Here is a 19,612-nt window from a genome sequence, read left to right as displayed (position 1 = left end):
TGGTGGGAATGCAGACTGGTGCAGCCACTAGAAAACAGTATGGAGGCTCCTCAAAAAATTAAAAATAAAACTTCCCTATGACCCAACAAATGCACCATTAGGTATTTATCCAAGGCATACAAGCATGCCGTTTCAAAGGGGCACATGCACCCCAATGTTTATAGCAGTGCTATCAACAATAGTGAAAGTATGGAAAGAGCCCAAATGTCCATCGATGGATGAATGGATAAAGAAGAGGTGGTATATATATACAATGGAGTATTACTCGGCAATCAAAAAGAATGAAATCTTGCCTTTTGCAACTATGTGGATGGTACTAGAGGGTATGATGCTAAGCGAAATTAGTCAGAGAAAGGCAAATAGCATATGATTTCACTCATATAAAGACTTTAAGACACAGAACAGATGAACACAAGGGAAGGGAAGCAAAAATAATATAAAAACATAAGAGGCTCTTAAATATAGAGAACAAACAGAGGGTTACTAGAGGAGTTGTGGGAGGGGGGTGGGCTAAATGGGTAAGGGATATTAAGGAATTTACTCCTGAAATCATTGTTGCACTATATGCTAATTTGGATATAAAAATAAAAAATTAAAAAATGATAATTTAAAAAAGAAAAAAAAGACTGAGGACCAACCAGTTGCCTCTGGTCACACAGCTAGTATCAGCAATGGGGTCTGGGTTGATAAGGGCATTGTTTCTGTACCATACTGGCCATTGTCAAATGTTTTGGTGTCAGGACCCCTTTTGACTTAAAAACTATTGAGGGGCTCCCGGGTGGCTCAGTTTGTTAAGTGTCCGACTTGGGCTCAGGTCATGATCTTGCCATTTGGGAGTTTGAGCCCTGTGTCGGGCTCTCTGCTGACAGCACAGAGCCTGGAGCCTCCTTGGAATTCTGTGTGTCCCTCTCTCTCGGCCCCTCCTCTGCTTGCACGGTCTCTCTTTCTCTCAAAAATAAATAATATAATTTAAATTAAATATTTACATTTAAATAAAATATTTAAATATTTAAATGTAAGTACTTAAAGTAATAAAAAATTCTTTTGAAAAATTGAGGACCCTAAAAAGCTTTGCTTAATGTCGATTATATGTTTTCAATTAGCAATAATCGCGCCTCGGATAAACCTCATTGGCTACGATACTGCCACTGCGCAAAGCTTAATGTCGATTATATGGATTGTTATTCACCATGTTAGAAATTAAGGGTGAGATATTTTATTTTATTTATTTTTTGCTTTCTTTTTTTTTTAAGATTTTGTTTTTAAGTAATCTCTACCTCCAAGGTGGAGCTCAAACACACAACTCTGGATCAAGAGTTGCATGCTCTAATGACTGAGCCAGATAGGCACCCCAAAAATTTTATTTTATTTTTCTTAAGTAATCTATCTGTAGATAGATTAAATCTGTAGATTTAATGTGGGGATCAAACTCACCACCCTGAGATAAGTGTGGCATGTTCTACTGACTGAGCCAGCCAGGCACCCCAAGGTGAGATATTTTAAATATTTATTTATTAGTCTCTCTAAAAATAACAAAAATAATCCTGTTATATTTTAATATAAAGTATAAAATATTTATGAAAAATAATTATATATTATCTCAAACAATAAACTTAAAAGAGATGTTTTAAATCTCTTTAATGTCAATCCAACAGAAGACAGTTGGATTTTCACGTTTGTTTCTGCATTTAATTTGTTTGTGATATGTTGTTTTGGTTGAGGGGTAGGAAGAAAATCAGGTATCAGAGTCTTTTGTAGATTTTTCAGATAATATAGAGTTTCAGATAATGGGTATTAGTCTTTGATGCTCTATCAACCCTATTCAACAAGAGGTACTTTCTTAAAGGTCAGTTGCAATGTAGCATCTGAAACCATATCAATGAAAATTTGCATTAAAATTCATAGGTCTATCTTGCAATTTGAATCTTTTCCCCATACCTGATTTGTAACAAATAGTAATTTGTTCAATCAAAATATGGATTCTGCTGGGGTATGTGGAGCTCCTAGTTGTTGACACATTTCAGTATATAGTAAAAAATCACATTCATTAGTACCATCAACAATCTCATCAAAAAAGTCTTTTAGTAGCAGATACAAGTTTTCCAAAATTCTAATTTTGACTTGAAAGCTTGTATATTACTATTGGCAACAAATACAGAGAGTTGTTTTCCGAAGTGACAGGCTTACTTACTTCATTTAAGAGAGAATATCTGCTAATTAATCCAGTCTTAATAATCATTTCTACTAGTCCTTTTTTCTGAAATGACATTTCCATGCAGAATCGATACTTCAGCTTTGCAACTCAACTGAGCAAGTACTTTTCCTTAAGACAACCATCCCAATGCAGAATATTAAAGATGTTGAAATTTAATACAATTAACACTATTTTTTACTGCTTCAGCAAGAACATTCTTTTTTCTTTATGATTTTGTTTATTTCTTTAATAATTTTTTTAGTGTTTATTTACTTTTGCAAGAGAGAGAGAGAGACAGGGTGTGAATGGGAGAGGGGCAGAGAGAGAGAGAGAGAGAGAGAGAGACAGAATCTGAATCAGGCTCCAGGCTCTGAGCTGTCAGCACAAAGCCCAATGTGGGGCTCGAACCCACAGGCTGTGAGATCATGACCTGAGTTGAAGTCAGATGCTTAACTCACTGAGGCACCCAGGCGCTCTGTTAAAGATTTTTTTTTTTTAAGTAATCTTGGGGCGCCTGGGTGGCTCAGTTGGTTAGATGTCTGACTTTGGCTCAGTTCATGATCTCGAGGTTTGTGGGTTCGAACCCCATGTCAGGCTCTGTGCTGACAGCTCAGAGCCTGGAGCCTGCGTCAGATTCTGTGTCTCCCTCTCTCTCTGCCCCTCCCCTGATCATGCTCTGTCTCTCTGTATCTCTCAAGAATAAATAAACATTAAACAAATCAAAAAAATTATTTTTAAGTAATCTCTACACCCAAATGGGGCTCAAACCTACAACCCTGAGATCAAGAGTCTCATGCTCCACCGACTTAGCCAGCCTGGTACTCCCAGCAAGGACATTCTTAAGTGGCAGTGGCTGTTTTTCCTTGTCGGTGCCTAGCAGTGAAGAATACAATGACTACTGCCATGGTTGCCTTAAGCATCAGTTTTACCTACAGTTGTTTGCTCTGTCAGTGAAAATGTTAATACAGAGGAAAAGGCAAATGAGTCTTAATATTATTATGAAAGTAACAATACTAACTAAATGATGTCAAAGGGACCCTCTTGGGGCTATGGGTCACACCATACAAACTCCCAGTAAGGCTGAGCTACTGAGATGTTGCTTTTTAGCAGCAAACCTGCCAGGGTTGATGCAGCAACACTGACAGATGGGGCATATCTATCAAAGCTCCCCATAGACAAGCACAAATTCTATCTTGATGAGATACCCAAACCAGGAACGCACAGGAACTGCCGTGGTACCCTCCTGCCTCCTCTTAGGAACCATTTCTTTATTGACTTCTTCCTAGCATCCCAGGTGTCCTGGGCTTCCTGCTGCCCAAGGCCACTGAAGGGGCCCTGTCATGCAGTGTAGCTTAAAAACCAGCTTCTGCAGAGCAAGCCTGCCACCATCATTGCTCTGCTCACTACAGGTACTTAGTACAGGTACTTAGGAACGCAAAGGAACAAACTCTCGGGTGCTCTAAACTCCACTCTGTTGCCTTTCCTGGTCAACACATGGTCTATCTGCTCCATGGGAAGTACTTGGTGCCTTGGACTATTCTCTCCTTTCTTCAACATTTCACTTTTCAGGAAACCCTTCCCCAAGACCCTGTTCTTAACAACACCACAACTGATTACCTGAGAAATGAACCTGTGCCCAAGTGAGAATGACCATTAAAGTGTTGGGTGTGGTAGGTAGGCACGCTCACATTTTAATAGGAGAGTCCTGAAGTTCTGTAGAATGCGTTAACATAAAGAAATAATTCTGTGATGAGGAGGATTTCAGGTTAGGTCACAGGCAAATGGGTGATTCTGGAGCCCCTGAAGTTACATCAGGCTCTACTCAGCTGAGACAAAGTCAAAGGAATTGGATGATTAAACAGAAGAGGGAGACAAAACCCACACAGTAGTGGTTTATCTCTTTGAGAGATGAAGGCTATAGTTTTTTTTTTAACTTTTTAAATTTATTTTGAGAGAGAAAGCATGCTCATGAGCGGGGGAGGGGCAGAGAGAGAGAATCCCAAGCAGGCTCTGCACTGTCAATGAGGAGCCTGACGGGGCTTGAACCGATAAGCTGTGAGACCATGACCTGAGCCAAAACCAAAAGTCAGACACCCAACCGAACCACCCAAGCACCCTGAAGGCTATGGTTTTTCATTTCAGTTTCTAATGAATAAAAAATATGCAATGTTTACATTGTTAGAGGACAAATAGAACCACGATATACATCTTAGTTTACACAGCTGAATTCGTGAACAATCATATTTCTCATATTTCCACATTGTTCCCCCTTGATGTTAGGATATTGCTAAGTGGTCATGTTTTAGCCTTTTGTTTTAGTATTTTGGGGGGAAAGTCTCACCATGACTCCCCACTGCCCTGTTCTCCTGTTTAAGGAGGCTTTCACGTGTTTGCTATGTGGAGAGTGAAGAAGGGGTATGCCGGGGAACATCTCTGGATAATTCAGCAGCTGTGTCAGGTTTACCTGGCTTCCCTCTCTTGTCTGGAACAAATGGGGTGTCCAGGAAGGCGAGTTGGGAGGATAGGTAGCACCGCTGAGCAGATACCTTGTACCTGAAATGCATACCCACCAGCTGAGCTATCGGCCTTCTGTGTGCTGCATCTGATAGAGGGTCAAACTGACTTCTCTTTCAAGTCCTGAGATCTGAAACCAGGTTGCACACGTTTTGGAAAATGCCTTTGTGAGTGTTCTGGAAGTACTGATTTGGTCTTTCAGTTTTCATCCGGGTGTGGGAAGCCTGCTCCACATCTACCTGTAGTCTCTGCTGACTTCACTGTGAGCAAATAAGTAATGGCCAATTAATATCCATGAAATAAACTCACTTTTAAAAAATGGCAGTGTTTGAAATGACTCAATGGCCAAGTGATACTTGCTTTGTATCCCTCCTCCAGAGTTTGAGCATTCAGAAAGTAGGGAGGCTTCAGGGGCTTAGAGCTTTTGTGTCATTTGTGGGATTTGACATAGAGGTCCTGACTTAACGAGTGCCCATGGGCTGTGACGTCCCTACTGGATGCTCCTGCCTGGTGCAGCCCCCGCCACAGCCTGAAACACCCCTCCTGCTTTACTGCTTCTGGGCCTCTGCTCATATGACCCCTTTTCCTTCGTGCACCTCCCTCTCCTACCTTGCTCCCCCAGTCTGTCTACATCTTAACTACTCTTCAAGGCCCAACTCAAATTCGGACTTGTGCAAGAAGTTTTCTTTCATTATTATTTTTAAATATTTTTTAAGTTTTTATTTATTTATTTTGAGAGAAAGACAGAGTGAGAGTGGGAGGGGCAGAGAGAGAGAGAGAATCCTGAGCAGGCTCCACACTGTCAGTGTGAAGCACAATGTGGGGCTTGAACTCACAAACCGTGAGATCACGATCTGAGTGGAAACCAAGAGTGGGATGCTTAACCGACTAAGCCACCCAGGCGCCCCAAGAAGCTTTCTTTCTGATTCATCACCACTGTGTCTTCGACACGGACAATAATGGTAACAGTTCTCAATGATCAAATAGTCACTGTGTACCAGGCCCTAGAGTAAACTCCTGCAGCATCTCATTGGATGCTCATAATAACTTTGTTACTCGGGAGTGCAGAAAGTTTGGAGAATTTGAGTGCATTGGCCATGTCACACTCTAAATGGTGGAGCTAGGGATCCTGTCCCGGTTTGCCTGGCCCTGAAGGCCATGCTTTTTTCTTTGTTTTTTTTTTTTTAATTTTTTTAATGTTTATTTATTTTTGAGAGAGAGAGTGTGCACGCGCGAGCCAGTGGGGGAGGCGCAGAGAGAGAGGGAGACACAGTCCAAAGCAGGTTCCAGGCTCTGAGCTGTCAGCACAGAGCCCGACCTGGGGCTCAAACACGCGGACTGCAAGGATCATAACCTGAGCCGAAGTCGGATGCTTAACCCACTGAGCCACCCAGGCACCCCTGAAGGCCATACTTTTAACCCCTTCCAGTCTGGCCTCCTGAAAGGTGCTAATTATCTAATTGTGAGAAGCTGATGGAGCTAGGTGGCACTTCAAAGGTCATATTGTCCAATCCTCACTTTAGAGATGAGGAACCTAAAGCCCAAAGAGAAAAAGAGACCACGGAGGTAACACAGCCAAGTGTTGGCAGAGCCTGGACAAGCACCAGTTTTTCTGGTTCTCAGACTCCTTCATCACTTATTCATTCAAGAAACATATATGAAAGCCTTCTCTGTTTAAGGCACTGTGTTGGGCTTTGAGTATTTTTCCTGCTGTACCATTTGTGAGTTTAATGAATCCACACACAAAGTTGTTTTAAAATGGGATCAGAAAGAGTAAACCCTTGCCTCCTCTTACTGCGGCTTTGTGCAGAAGTGCGATGCACCACCGATGGCCTCAACACAGTGCCATTGTCATTGGTTGGACCCACACTCAGAGCAGCTGCGGTTCTGTAGAGAGGGTGTGTTGGAGACTGGAGGGGAGGGTGCTTGCTTACAGGGACACGTGGAGTGCAGAAAGGCCCTGTTTAGAAAGAGAATTGAATGCTGTTCAAGCAACTGTTTCAAGAGCAAGCATTAGAAAACAGGAAGCATGACTCCAAGTTTTGCCAACAAAGTCTAATCCAATTCCGGAAGACTTTATCCCTCTTCTGCTATTGTGTGTGGGTGTAAAAAAAAAGTCACCGGGCTTGCCTGAAGTGTCTCCCATCCTGACCCCGCTACTTGGCCGTATTATTGGTTTTGTTTTGTTTTGTTTTTCATCAGGTTTGTCTGAGGATCCCTGGGGGGTGGAGGGGGGATCCTTTGTTTGTCAACAAACCCTCTCATGTGAGCTGACAGGACTTGGGGCCCACGATGAGGTTTGGGAAATTGGAAGGAAAGAAAATGCCATCAAACTGCAATGTCAAACAGTAATGTCAGCACATACTAGATCAGGATAAAGATAGACATGCACATTGATGTAATGGAGAAAGAGGGTTACCAGATCAGCAGTACTTGACTGCAACTTACCACATGCCACTCAAGCAAGGGTGACTGACCCGATCGCATGCAAATAGGCCTTTTGCAAGTGTTTCCAGTGGGAACTCACAGGCACAGAAGCAGTAGCTGAGGTACAGGTCCCCTGCTGTCCATTACATTCTGGTGCAGCCTATGGGGATCTAGAAAGACCAGACATTAGTCTTTAGGGGAGGGACTCTGAGCCTTTATTGGTGAGGCTTTTATGCTTCATGGTTGGGAATCTCAGTCTGCCCCAGGTAGACCACCCTCCACTACCAACACCTCCTCCCCCACACCCCCACTCCTCCTTACCCCCCAGCTAATACAAACTTCCTGAGAAGTAGGGACAAGGAGGCTATAATTATAACCAATTATCCACCTGCCCTAAGGGATCATCCTGTCATCATGCCCTGTAATCTAGTACCTCTGTTACTAGAAGAAGCCTCTGGTAATCCTCTGCAGGTAATGTTCCCCACCCAGACTCTTCTGAGGGTACACTCCCAATCTAACATAAGCTTCCCAGACTCTTCTCTTCTGTCTACAGCCAAACCTTGGTGACTCCATGCAAGCCAATTGCTTTAAATAGCTCCTGGAGGTAGAAGCCCCCCAAACTGTTATCTCCTGCCTTAGACTCTTGTCTGAAGTTCAGAGCCATATGTTCGGTTGGCTACCTAATGCTTCTATTTGGAAGCCTGATGGGCATCTCAGTGTTAACCTGTGCAAGACAAATTTCCTGTCACGCCATCCCATATCTGCTTCTTCTCCTTTTTCACCCAGATGCACAAATTAGAAACTTTGGAGCTATCCTTGACTCATTTCCCTTCCATCCTTTTAAGTTACCAGGTGACACCTAGGTCAACTCCATTGCGAGGCCTCATAAACCACCACCTCTCACCACCCGGTGCAAAAATCTAAGACTCCCCACTCCTACTTTTGCCTCCTATGATCTCATCCTCTTCTCACATCAGCTTGAATAATCCTTTTAAACAGGCCAGGGCAAAGCACATCCCCTCCCCTAGTGGTTTGTCATCTCACTTAGACGAAAATCCAGTCCTTTCTGGGCACAAAGCACTGTAGCATCTTGTCCTTGCCTTCCTTTGTGACCACATTTCCCACCAGATACCCCCATGTGCTTTGCTCCAGGTAGTGAGGACTCAGCACACTACAGGCTCCTACCTTAAAGCCCTTCTGTTGCTGTTCCATTTGGAAAACTCTTCCCCCAGATATTCCTGTGGTTCATTTCCTTACTTAATTCTGATCGCCTTACTGTGAGGGCTTCTCTGAAGGCTCCTATCAAAATAGTCCCTGCCGCCTTATAGAATATAACTCGGAGAGCAGGGACTTGTCCTCTCTTGCTCTCTGCTGAATCACCAGCACCTACAACAGTGACAAGGACATGGACACTTCGTAAATATTTGTCAAACGGATGAGAAAATGAATGAATGAATGAATGAATGAATGTCTCTTCAGAGTACAAGCAAATGTGAAATGAAGTCTAGACTTCTGAGAAAAAGTGGGGAGGCATTGTGATTTTCCTTACCATCTTGGTAATAAGTTCTTCAGTGTGAATTTCTGCTTTCAGATATTCTTATTTTAGTTGATTAAATTAATTAACATTTTATTAAATTAACTAATTTTTTAAAGAGATTTTATTTTTAAGTAATCTCTACATCCAATGTGGGGCTCAAACTTACAACTCTGAGATCAAGAGTTGCACACTCCAGTGACCCAGCCAGCCAGATACCCCTAAGTAATTAATAATTAATTAATTAATTAATTATTTTTAAAAAGTAGGCTCCATGCTCAGTGTGGGGCTTCCACACACAACCCCAAGGTCAAGAGTTGCATGCTCTACCGACTGAGATAGCCAGGCGTTCCTCATTAATTAATATTTTAAAAGGTGTTATTAAAGTGGAAATGGTTTTCAAAAAGAACACAGGTATTTCAGGCTCCTAAGTGTTTAATTCTGATTTTATTTTTAAAAACACCTTTAAAATTATTAAAAGCCTCGGGGCGCCTGGGTGGCTCAGTCGATTAAGCGGCTGACTTCGGCCCAGGTCATGATCTCGTGGTCTGTGAGTTCGAGCCCCGCGTCGGGCTCTGTGCTGACAGCTCAGAGCCTGGAGCCTGTTTCAGATTCTGTGTCTCCCTCTCCCTGACCCTCCCCCGTTCATGCTTTGTCTCTCTCTCTGTCTCAAAAATAAATAAACGCTAAAAAAAAAAAAAAAATTAAATTATTAAAAGCCTATAATTTAAAAAAATATGCCATGTTATACATAAAAGTGTAATAAAGTGAAGAACATGGAGTTAACTTGTACTGCTAGATTAACTCAAATTTTGTGGCAACTCAGAATACAACTTTCCCCACTATCTCTGGGCATATATTAGATGTTCTTTAAAAACAAATGTGGCATCAATTAGAAAGTTTACACAAGCCTTTAAAAAAATTTGGCCTGGTTATGTCTGCTCACAGAAAACTGTGCAGCTAACACACTACACATCACAGCTATACTATATATATTGTAACATAGTTGGGACACCTGAGTGGTTCAGTCGGTTGAGCGTCCAACTTTAACTCAGGTCATGATCTCACTGTGAGTTTGAACCCCACATTGGGCTCGATCCTGTCAGCCTGTCAGCGCAGAGCATGCTTCTGATCCTAAGTCCCCATGTCTCTGCCCCTCACCTGCTTGCGATCTCCCAAAAATAAATATTTTTTTAAAAAAAAGAAAGAAACATAGCAAGCGAGACTCAGGTGCATTTGCTGTCATCAATATAATCCATCAGACAAGTGAGTATTTTTTATAAATGTTTAATTTTGAGAGAGAAAGAGAGTGAGAGAGCAAGCACAGGGGAGGCGCAGAGAGAGAGAACCCCAAACAAGCTCCATGCTGTCAGCATGAGATCATGAACTGAGCCACCCAGGCGCCCAGACAAGTGAGTATTAATGCACACAGTTTTGGCTACTTATGTGGCTTGTTATATTTATGAAAAGAAATATAAGCCCTTGTTAGGTATTGTAAATGATTCACCTTTGTCTTGAAATTGCTTTATCACTCTTCTTCAAGACTCTGTATTAGTCTTAATAGAATAGTGTCCTATGATACAAGACGGAGGCTAAAAATGTTTTCCATTGACAACAACTTACCTATGTGGATCCAGATGATCTTGATGCTGAGCAATCAAAATACAGAAATAACTTTTATGCTAAATCAAGTTGGCATAACATTGCAGCTGTCATTTATCACTCCAAATTTCAAGTTTACCTCTTCATCTGTAGAAAAGAAAGACAATCATATACCCCAAATGTATTTATGATGAAAGGTTGGATTAGATCATTTCTAGCATTCACTTTTTACCCTGTGATACTTTGAAACTCTCCACCAAATGCATGCTCAGCAGGACATTTTGTTGTTGTTGTTGTTGTTGTTGTTGTTGTTTTACCTTTGATTTCTTTTTTAAAAAAAGTTTTATTTAAGTAATCTCTCCACCTCACATGGGGCTTGAACTCACAACCTCAAGATCAAAAGTTGTGCACACTTCCGACCAAGCCAGCCAGGTGCCCGTATCTGTGATTTTCTTGAGCTTGATGCTAACTTCCTATCAAATCCACTTGATAAAATATATGACAATCAGTATATTACATCCATATTTACTATTTCCAGTGTTCTTCATTCCTCCCTATACTTCCATGTTTTTGCTTGCAGTTAGTTTCCTTTGACCTCAAGGACTTAAGATAGTATTTTACTGCAAGTCTGCTGGTGATGAATTTTCTCAGCTTTTCTTTGAAAATATATTTTTCTTTCACTTTTGAAAGAGACTTTGAGCACAGAATTCTAGGTTATCAATTATTTTTTTCAGCAATTTAAAGTTGTCATCCCACTGTCACCTGGCTCCCAGTTTAAGAAATCAGCCATCTTATTGTTATTTGAAGTTAATGAATTTTTCCCTTTTCTGTGTGCTTTTAAGATTTTTCTCATGACTTCTAGCATCTCACCATTATGTGGCCAGATGTGGTTTGATTTGTGTGTCTGCTGCTTGGGGTTTGAAGAGCCTCTTGAATTTGGGTTGATGTCTTTTGTTTGTTTTGAAAAAGGCTCAACAGAGTCGTACCATGGCTTCTGCCCATTCTCTGAGAGTCCAATTACACGTACGTTCGAATTCTTCAATGTGTCCCATGTCTCTCAGTCTCCTTGCTTTATCTTCCTTGTTTTTTAATCTCTTTGCTTCAGTTTGGATATTTTCTATTAACCCCTATTCCAGTTTACTGATTTTGTCTTCTGCTGTATCTAAAGCCGTCAATTGAGTTATCAATTTCAGATATTCTAAGTTTCAGTTCTAGAATTTCCTTTGGATTTTTAAAATATTATAATTTTCTGGTGAAAGTCTCTAAAAATCAATTTTCTCAAATTTTCTTTTCTTAAGCATAGTAATCAGTGATCTTTAAGTGTTTGTGTATTAACTCTAGTATCTGGATCACTTGTGAGTCTGTTTTCCTCCCTCCTCCATATGTATGGAATATATAACTGAAACTGTCTTTTGGCTTCTCTAGAATTTTTTAAATTGAATGTTGAACACTGTGAGGCTCCAGATACGAGGTTATATTCCTTCAGAGAGGAGTCACACTTTCCTCTGATAGGCAGGGTGGGGACTGACCACCCAACCAAGGACTGGGTGGGGGGCAAGTGGGCTGGCGAGGCAAAGCCTGCCCTTGTTAAGCCCCTTCTGACATCACAGCCATCCTGGTCTTTCAACGAAGAGTCTGGGGCATTAACTGGGCATCTTCTCATGGTACGTCTTGAACTTTATTGTTGGTTTCCTTAGCACAGTGAATCTGTTGAAAACTGTCTCTTAAATTTTTTCACTGTGGTAAAATATAAATAAAATACACCATTTTAACCATTTTCCCCGGAAGAGGTTTTACTTCAACATTTGACAAACATCTTAAGGGCAAAGTTGTAACGAGGCCCAAGTTTCTGGTGTTGTCACTGCAGCCTTGTGAGACGACTAGCAGTTCAGCTGGGTTCTCGGATTCCCAGTAGCAACACCGGTAGGTGAAGCCTTGACCGCTCAGCCTCCTGCCCCATGAAAATACTGTCAGCAGAATTCAGCTTGCCTCATCAAGCCTTCTCCCCTCCCTCTAGCCTTAGAATCTCTATTTGGGGGCACCTGGGTAGCTCAGTTGGTTAAGCACCTGACTCTTGATTTTGGCTCAGGTCGTGTTCTCATGGTTGTGAGGTTGAGCCCTGAGTTGGGCTCCATGTTTGGCATGGAGTCTGCTTAACATTCTCTCTCTCTCTCTCTCTCTCTCTCTCTCTCTCTCTCTCTCTCTCTTTCTCTTTCTCTCTCTCAGTCTCTCCCTCTGCCCCTCTTCCCAGCTTGTGCTCTCTCTTAAAAAAAAAAGAAAAGAAGAGAAAAAGAATCCCTGTCTGGTGTTGCTCCAACAGATCTCAACTGCATTTAAATAATGATTTTTATTGCATGGATCCTACCTGGAAACCTGAATAACTTTAATTTTAGGAGCTTTTTCTAGCTTGCCTCTATCTTTATTTTCCCAAGAACTATTGACTTAAGTTGGTAGGCCATTGCCTGGATCACTGGAAATCCATATTATCCTTCATATTTTGAGTGTGCTTTTTCTCCTAAATATCTTACCAAGATAGACTGATGGTCTATGGTTGGTCTGAATTTCATCTTTTATTTGTTCTGCCAGTCTTTGGTGGAAATCTTAATGGACACTGAAAGGGCCCAGAGTCAGTAAGCACAAATGATGATTATCTGAGCGACTAAGTGAATAAAGGATAAAAGAAAAGAAAACAAAAGGCAGATCTCTTAGACAAATCTCCAACTGGATGATAATGTGGGCTCCTGAGCTTCAGTGGACAGTAACACATAGTGGGGAAATGCATTAGAAAGGACATTCCAAGCCAACTATTGCAGCCCTATAAAATACTCCTGTCTATGATTTAATAAATTACTTTTGGGTAAATATCTACTATGCCATTGTTGCTGAATTCTTCAATGTGTAAAAAAAAGAAAACTCACTTTAGAATTATGAATGAATTCATTCCTGTTGTTTTTTTTTTTAATTTTTTTTTTTAACGTTTATTTATTTATTTTTAAGACAGAGAGAGACAGAGCATGAATGGGGGAGGGTCAGAGAGAGAGGGAGACACAGAATCGGAAGCAGGCTCCAAGCTCTGAGCTGTCAGCACAGAGCCCGACGCGGGGCTCGAACTCACGGACCGTGAGATCATGACCTGAGCCGAAGTCGGACGCTTAACCGACCAAGCCACCCAGGCGCCCCCTGTTTTTTAAAGTTGTACAATTATAAATACTGTGTGGAACAAGGGTCTCTCCTCATTTCCAGTGGGAGACCTCGTCTGATTCTTACTTCATAATGTCCCTTGTAACCACTGAGTTGGTGATAGGGTGTCATATTCATCTTTGGATTCTCAGAACTACCACAGTTTTGGTATGCAACAACCATGAAGGGGTTGCTTAAAATTTTTTCCCCATTCCTACTGCCATCATCTTGACCTAAGTGCTCTTTGTGCTTGGAATATTTTAACAGATTACTAAATTTTTTTCTTGCACACTTGATGCCTCAATACCCCCGCCTACCCCCCTCCCCAAATTTCATTTCACATCTATTGCTAACCTAATAATTCTACCTAAATTAATGCATTACTATCCAGCCCAAAGTATTTTTAGTCGGGGGATGCTAGAAATTTAAAATTTTGCTACTTAGTTTTCTCTGTTGTTCTGAGCAAAATTTCTTAGATTTGCCTCATCCTAATGGTCTGGAACTTTTTAAACCTATAAATGCTCAGGCTACACCTGAATCAAAATCCCCACAGGAGGAGCCTGAGAATCTCTATTTATCGAGCATCTGGGTGACTTTTATGATTAGGTGCTTGTGATCCTTGGACCAGCAGCATTAGCATCACCTAAGAACATGTAAAAGATGTAAATTTTTTTTGAGGTGGGGGGCCCAGATAGTTGTGGCTTAATAGCCTTCCGGGTGATTTTGATGTATACTAAAGTTTGAATAACATTGAACTAGCCTCTAACAGTGACTTAAAGGCAGTAGTTCTCAAATCTGGCTGCACCTAAGGAGCTTTAAAAAAAATCCTGATGCCTAGACCTTACTCCCGGATACTTTGGTTTAATTGGTCTGGCATATGGCCAACATTTGACTGGAATATCATGGATATGGAGGCTGATGTCCCCTGTCATCCATAATTCATTTCACAATTTTGTATTTATCTAGTCTTGCTGATTGAATTTATAAGTAAAGGTTTATTAAATTTGAATGCTTGAAATAAACTTATGCCTTTAAAATATCATTGCTTATCAGGGATCTGTGTAAGATTTAGTTCAAAAGAAATTTTTTTTTTTAATTTGAGGGTTGGGGAGGGACAGTGGGAGAGAGAATCTTAAGCAGGGTCCACACTCAGCGTTGGAGTGCAATATGGGGCTTGATCCTACGACCCTGGAATCATGACCTGAGCAGAAATCAAGAGTCAGACAGTCATCCAACTGAGCCACCCAGCCCCACATATGAGATTTAATAAAGGGATGTTACTAATGGTTTGAAAACCATAGGACTGCAGACTCAAGTCTAAACTCTTTAGTCTTGCTTTTAAGACATAGTGTACTGCCAGGGTGGCTGACTGGCTCAGTTGGTAGAGTGTGCAACTCTTGATCTTGGGTTGTGGGTTCGAGCCCAGACGTTGGGTGTGGAGATTGCATAAGGATAAAATCTTAAAAAAAAAAAAAAAAAAAAAGTGTACTGCCTCTTTTAGTAATACTGCATAGCTCTACACCCTAGCTATAACACTTATCTAGAAAGTATGCCTCTAGCACTTAGGAAGGGGAAAGCACCATACTGAAGTCCCAAACTACATTCTACTTCAAGCCCACTGAGATCTTGGCAAGTCACTAATTCTCTTTGGGCTTCTATTTCCCCATTATAAAGGGAGGGGATACAATCCAATTCTCTCCAAGGCCCCTTTTGACTCAGTATATTAGTATTTACACATTCAGGTGAATTTCCCAACTTATATTGCATTATCTTTTCCTTGCTGCTTCTCTAGGTTAATTTATCCTTAGGCAGTCTGAGTTCTAATGATCCTTTTTTTTTTTTCTTTTTTCTTTTTTGGCACTCAGTCTAAGGTTCTTCAATCTCTCAGGCATCTTTCCACATTTATGTCTGGTGTCCTACTGGGTAATAACAAGATCTCACATATCTCCTCATATCCCCAAATGCCTAGCATATGGCAAATACATATTTGTAATGTTTTTAAGACCATGATATACTGCCTCTGCCAATTGGTTTTATGCCAACAATAGCTACGTTGAAAGTTCATTTTTGCCCAATGAGCCTTCATTTATGTACTAAAGTTTCCCAATTCATATCCTATTCATCCTAGAAATTTTCTTTTATCATAGTCCTTCCTGTTCATACCCTACTTTCCAGTGATTATTCTCCAAAAACAGCTCTCTTCTGGCCTCTGCTGGTGTGATAAACAATTGTTTCATTAATTCTTTGTGCTCAAGAACTCAAGTGTAAGGACACTGGAGTTTCCTAAGGAACCTTTCTAACAGCATCGACTCAGCAGAGAAAGATTTTGAAATGTCTCTTAAACTGCTAGGCTTGCTGAGAACAGACAGCTGGTAAAATTTGAGATGCATTTCAATTTTTTTAAATGTTTATTTTTGAGAGAGAAAGAGCGGGAGCATGGGAGGGGCAGACAGAGAGGGAGGCAGAATCTGAAGCAGGCTCCAGGCTCTGAGCTGTCAGCACAGAGCCCAGTGTGGGGCTCGAACCCCCAGACCACGAACGAGATCATTACTGGAGCTGAAGTTGGACACTTAACTGACTGAGCCACCCAGGTGCTCCTGAGATGTATTCCAAATGCTTATTTCTGAAGTAGTATTTTTCAAAAAAATCCCACGCAGTTATGTTAATATGTCAGGATTAACAGAGTAAGTTTCTTTGGTGTTTCTTTAAAAGTTGGCTCCTTTGGAGGAAATTTGTAAAATTTTGCCAGATTCTGATACTGTACTTAGTATTGTGCATGGTAAAGATAAATTTGTTAAGTAAATGTATTAGTGTTATTTGGCTTATGTAAGACTATTCTCTTTTTGTAACTAATTAAGAATTGAAGACAATCTGAGGAGGAATCTTCGCAGTTTTTCAGTTATTCCTTTTAGAGGGCCCAAGAGTGTGCTCTATGCATTTTTATTTAAAAACAATTAAAAAAAATTTTTTTTTTAACATTTATTCATTTTTGAGACAGAGAGAGACAGAGCATGAACGGGGGAAGGTCAGAGAGAAAGGGAGACACAGAATCTGAAACAGGCTCCAGGCTCTGAGCTGTCAGCACAGAGCCTGACGCAGGACTCGAACTCACAGGCCCTGAGATCATGACCTGAGCCGAAGTCGGACGCCCAACTGACTGAGCCACCCAGGCGCCCCTAAAAACAATTTTTTTAAAAGAAGTAAACTCTACCCCCAATGTAGGGCTTGAACCCCAAATCAAGAATTGCCTGCTCTATTGACTCAGTCAGCGAGGTACCCCCTTTATGCATTTTTTTTTTTTTTTTTTTGGATAGAGACAGCAAGTACAGGAGGGGCTGAGGGAGAGGGAGAGAGAGAATCTAAGCAGGCTCCACACCCAGTGTAGAGCCCGATGTAGGGCTCGATCTCACCAACAGTGAGATCATAACCTGAGCCAAAATCAAGTCAGACGCTTAACCAACTGGGCCACCCAGGCACACCCCACCAGGCATTTTTAAACACAGATGCTAGACGCAGTTTGTCTTGAGTTTCTAATACACTCTGAGCCTACCAATAGCAGCCTTTCTTGTTGGACTTTGGGAAAAATTTTCACGATAATGAAAGGCATTAGAAAATGTTTTTCATTTTGTGCTCCTCCAAGACAATAGGCCTTCTATGTATGTTTGGGTACCCATGATTAACTCATTCAAACTACTGCCTTTGACAATCTTCGGTTTCACATGGTTTCATCAGGATACCCGCTTATCAAAGGCAGGAAAGGTGTTACTCCTACGTTAAGTGCTGACACACAGGTTTTGCATGTTTTCAAAGTTTAAAATCAGAGGTCTTTGGGGTGCTTGGCTGGCTCAGTTGGTGGAACATCTGACTTTTGATGTCAGGGTCATGAGCTTGAGCCCCATGTTGAGTGTGAAGATTACTTAAAAAAATCTTTTATTTAAAAAAATGTTTATTTATTTTGAGAGAGAATGAACACGAGCATGGGAGGGGCAGAGAGAGAGGGAGAGAGAATCCCAAGCAGGCTCTGCACTGTCAGCACGGAGCCCGACACAGGGCTCAATTTCACTAACTGTGAGATCATGACCTGAGCTGAAATCAAGAGTCAGACACTTAACCAACTAAGCCACCCAGGTGCCCCCAAAATAAAATCTTTTACAAAAGCTTACAGCCAACCTGAAACTATATATAGTGATTGACGCAGATTTGTTATTAAAATATTATCTAACATGTATACTGCTTTACAAATGAATAATGCCCTCTTAAATACATAGCATCTTTTTAAAGGTTTTTTAAAAATTATTTTTGGGGCGCCTGGGTGGCGCAGTCGGTTGAGCGTCCGACTTCAGCCAGGTCACGATCTTGCGGTCCGTGAGTCCGTGAGTTCGAGCCCCGCGTCAGGCTCTGGGCTGATGGCTCGGAGCCTGGAGCCTGTTTCCGATTCTGTGTCTCCCTCTCTCTCTGCCCCTCCCCCGCTCATGCTGTGTCTCTCTCTGTCCCAAAAATAAATAAAAAAACGTTGAAAAAAAAAAAAATTAAAAAAAAAAAATTATTTTTAAGTACTCTCTACACCCAATGTGAGGCTCAAACTCACAACTCCGATATCATGAGTCTCATGCTCCACTGACAGAGCCAGCCAGGCACCCCTATGTTATCTTTTTAAGTCTGAGAATGTACTATGTGTCATGAAATAGTTTTGCATTTAAATACATCCTTCTAACTCAAGTGTTATTTATTTTTTAATTTTTAAAATTTTTATTTTTAAAATATAACTTATTGTCAAGTTAGCTCACATACAGTGTACACAGTGCTCTTGGTTTCAGGGGTAGATTTCCGTGATTCATCCCTTACATACAACACCCAGTGCTCAACCCAAGAAATGCCCTCCTCAATGCCCATCACCCATTTTCCCCTCCCCCGCCCCTTAACCCTCAGTTTGTTCTCTGTATTTAAGAGTCTCTTGTAGGTTTGCCTCCCTGTTTGAAACCATTTTTTCCCCTTCCCTTGCCTCATGGTCTTCTGTTAAGTTTCTCAAGTTCCACATATGCTAACTCAAGTGTTTTTAAAAAGTGTCTGTTTTATTACTGGTCAATAGCAGATAGAGCTGGTCAATAACAGATAAAATGGGATAGGGAACTCAGTTTACTCAACCTCACAGGTTGACTGAAATGAAATATTCTGGTTATACATGGTTGGATTACTGTAAACTATCAGGTAGACAATCTCTTGCTTCCTGTCTCTGCTTAAACTGCCTTTTAAAAAGGAAAATCCAGGGGTCCTAAATGGCTCAGTCGGTCGAGCATCTGATTTTGATTTCGGCTCAGGTCATGATCTCATGATCCATGGGATTGAGCCTAGCGTTGGGTTCTGTGCTGGCAGTGTGGAGCCTACTTGGGATTCTCTCTCCCTCACTCTCTGCCCCTCCCCCCTTCACTCTTCCTCTCTCTCAAAATAAAAATAAATATTTAAACAATAAATAAAAAGGAAAATCCACTGGAGGTATAGAGCTCTAACTGCACATCCTACGGTACCCTGTTCAAATCCAGGTGTCTCTCAGACTCCTGGCCTTTAGAAGCACTATACTATAGTGGATACAAACTCTGATTCTGGAATTAGGCAATCTTGGGCTTTAATTTCATTTCTTAGTTATTGGAGGTAACCAAGTGACAATTCTGGCCATTGAGAAATAGGGAAAGTAACTGGGTAGGGACTTCTGGAAACCCTTTTAAGTTTGTTTGTTTGTTTCTTTGTTTGTTTATTGAATGATCTCTACACCCACAACCTCGAGATCAAGAGTTGCATGCTCTTATTTTTCTTTAAGTTTATTTATTTTGAGAGACAGGGAGAGAGAGAGGATCCCAGGCAGGCTCTGCACTGTCAGTGCTGAGCCTTACGTGGGGCTCAAACTCACAAACCATGAGATCACAACCCGAGCTGAAACCAAGAGTTGGGCACTCAACTGACTGAGCCACTCAGGTGTCCCCTTTTATTTTCAAGTTTATTAAGTGGAAAACGTTTTAAAGAGGGACAAAAACAAATGACATATGCTTTCTTTTCCCTTCCTTCTGTCTAGAACACGGACGTGATGCTAGAGGTGGCATAACTATTTTATAGTGACAAGGATGAAGGTCACTTACAAAGTATGAAAGCCACAAGAATCCGGATCC

General features: G+C 41.2%; 1 pseudogene; it reads right to left on the bottom strand.

The window, feature by feature from the left end:
• Nucleotides 1–1,030: 1,030 nt before the first annotated feature.
• LOC128777171 (U4 spliceosomal RNA) lies at nucleotides 1,031–1,160 on the bottom strand (annotated as a pseudogene).
• Between the last annotated feature and the right edge of the window lie 18,452 nt (nucleotides 1,161–19,612).

The sequence above is a fragment of the Panthera pardus genome, unplaced genomic scaffold (assembly GCF_024362965.1).
Source record: "Panthera pardus isolate Hobbes unplaced genomic scaffold, ASM2436296v1 HiC_scaffold_15, whole genome shotgun sequence".
NCBI lineage: Eukaryota > Metazoa > Chordata > Mammalia > Carnivora > Felidae > Panthera > Panthera pardus.
Note: the sequence above shows the minus strand (reverse complement) of the source record. Positions and strands in the feature narration are given on the sequence as shown.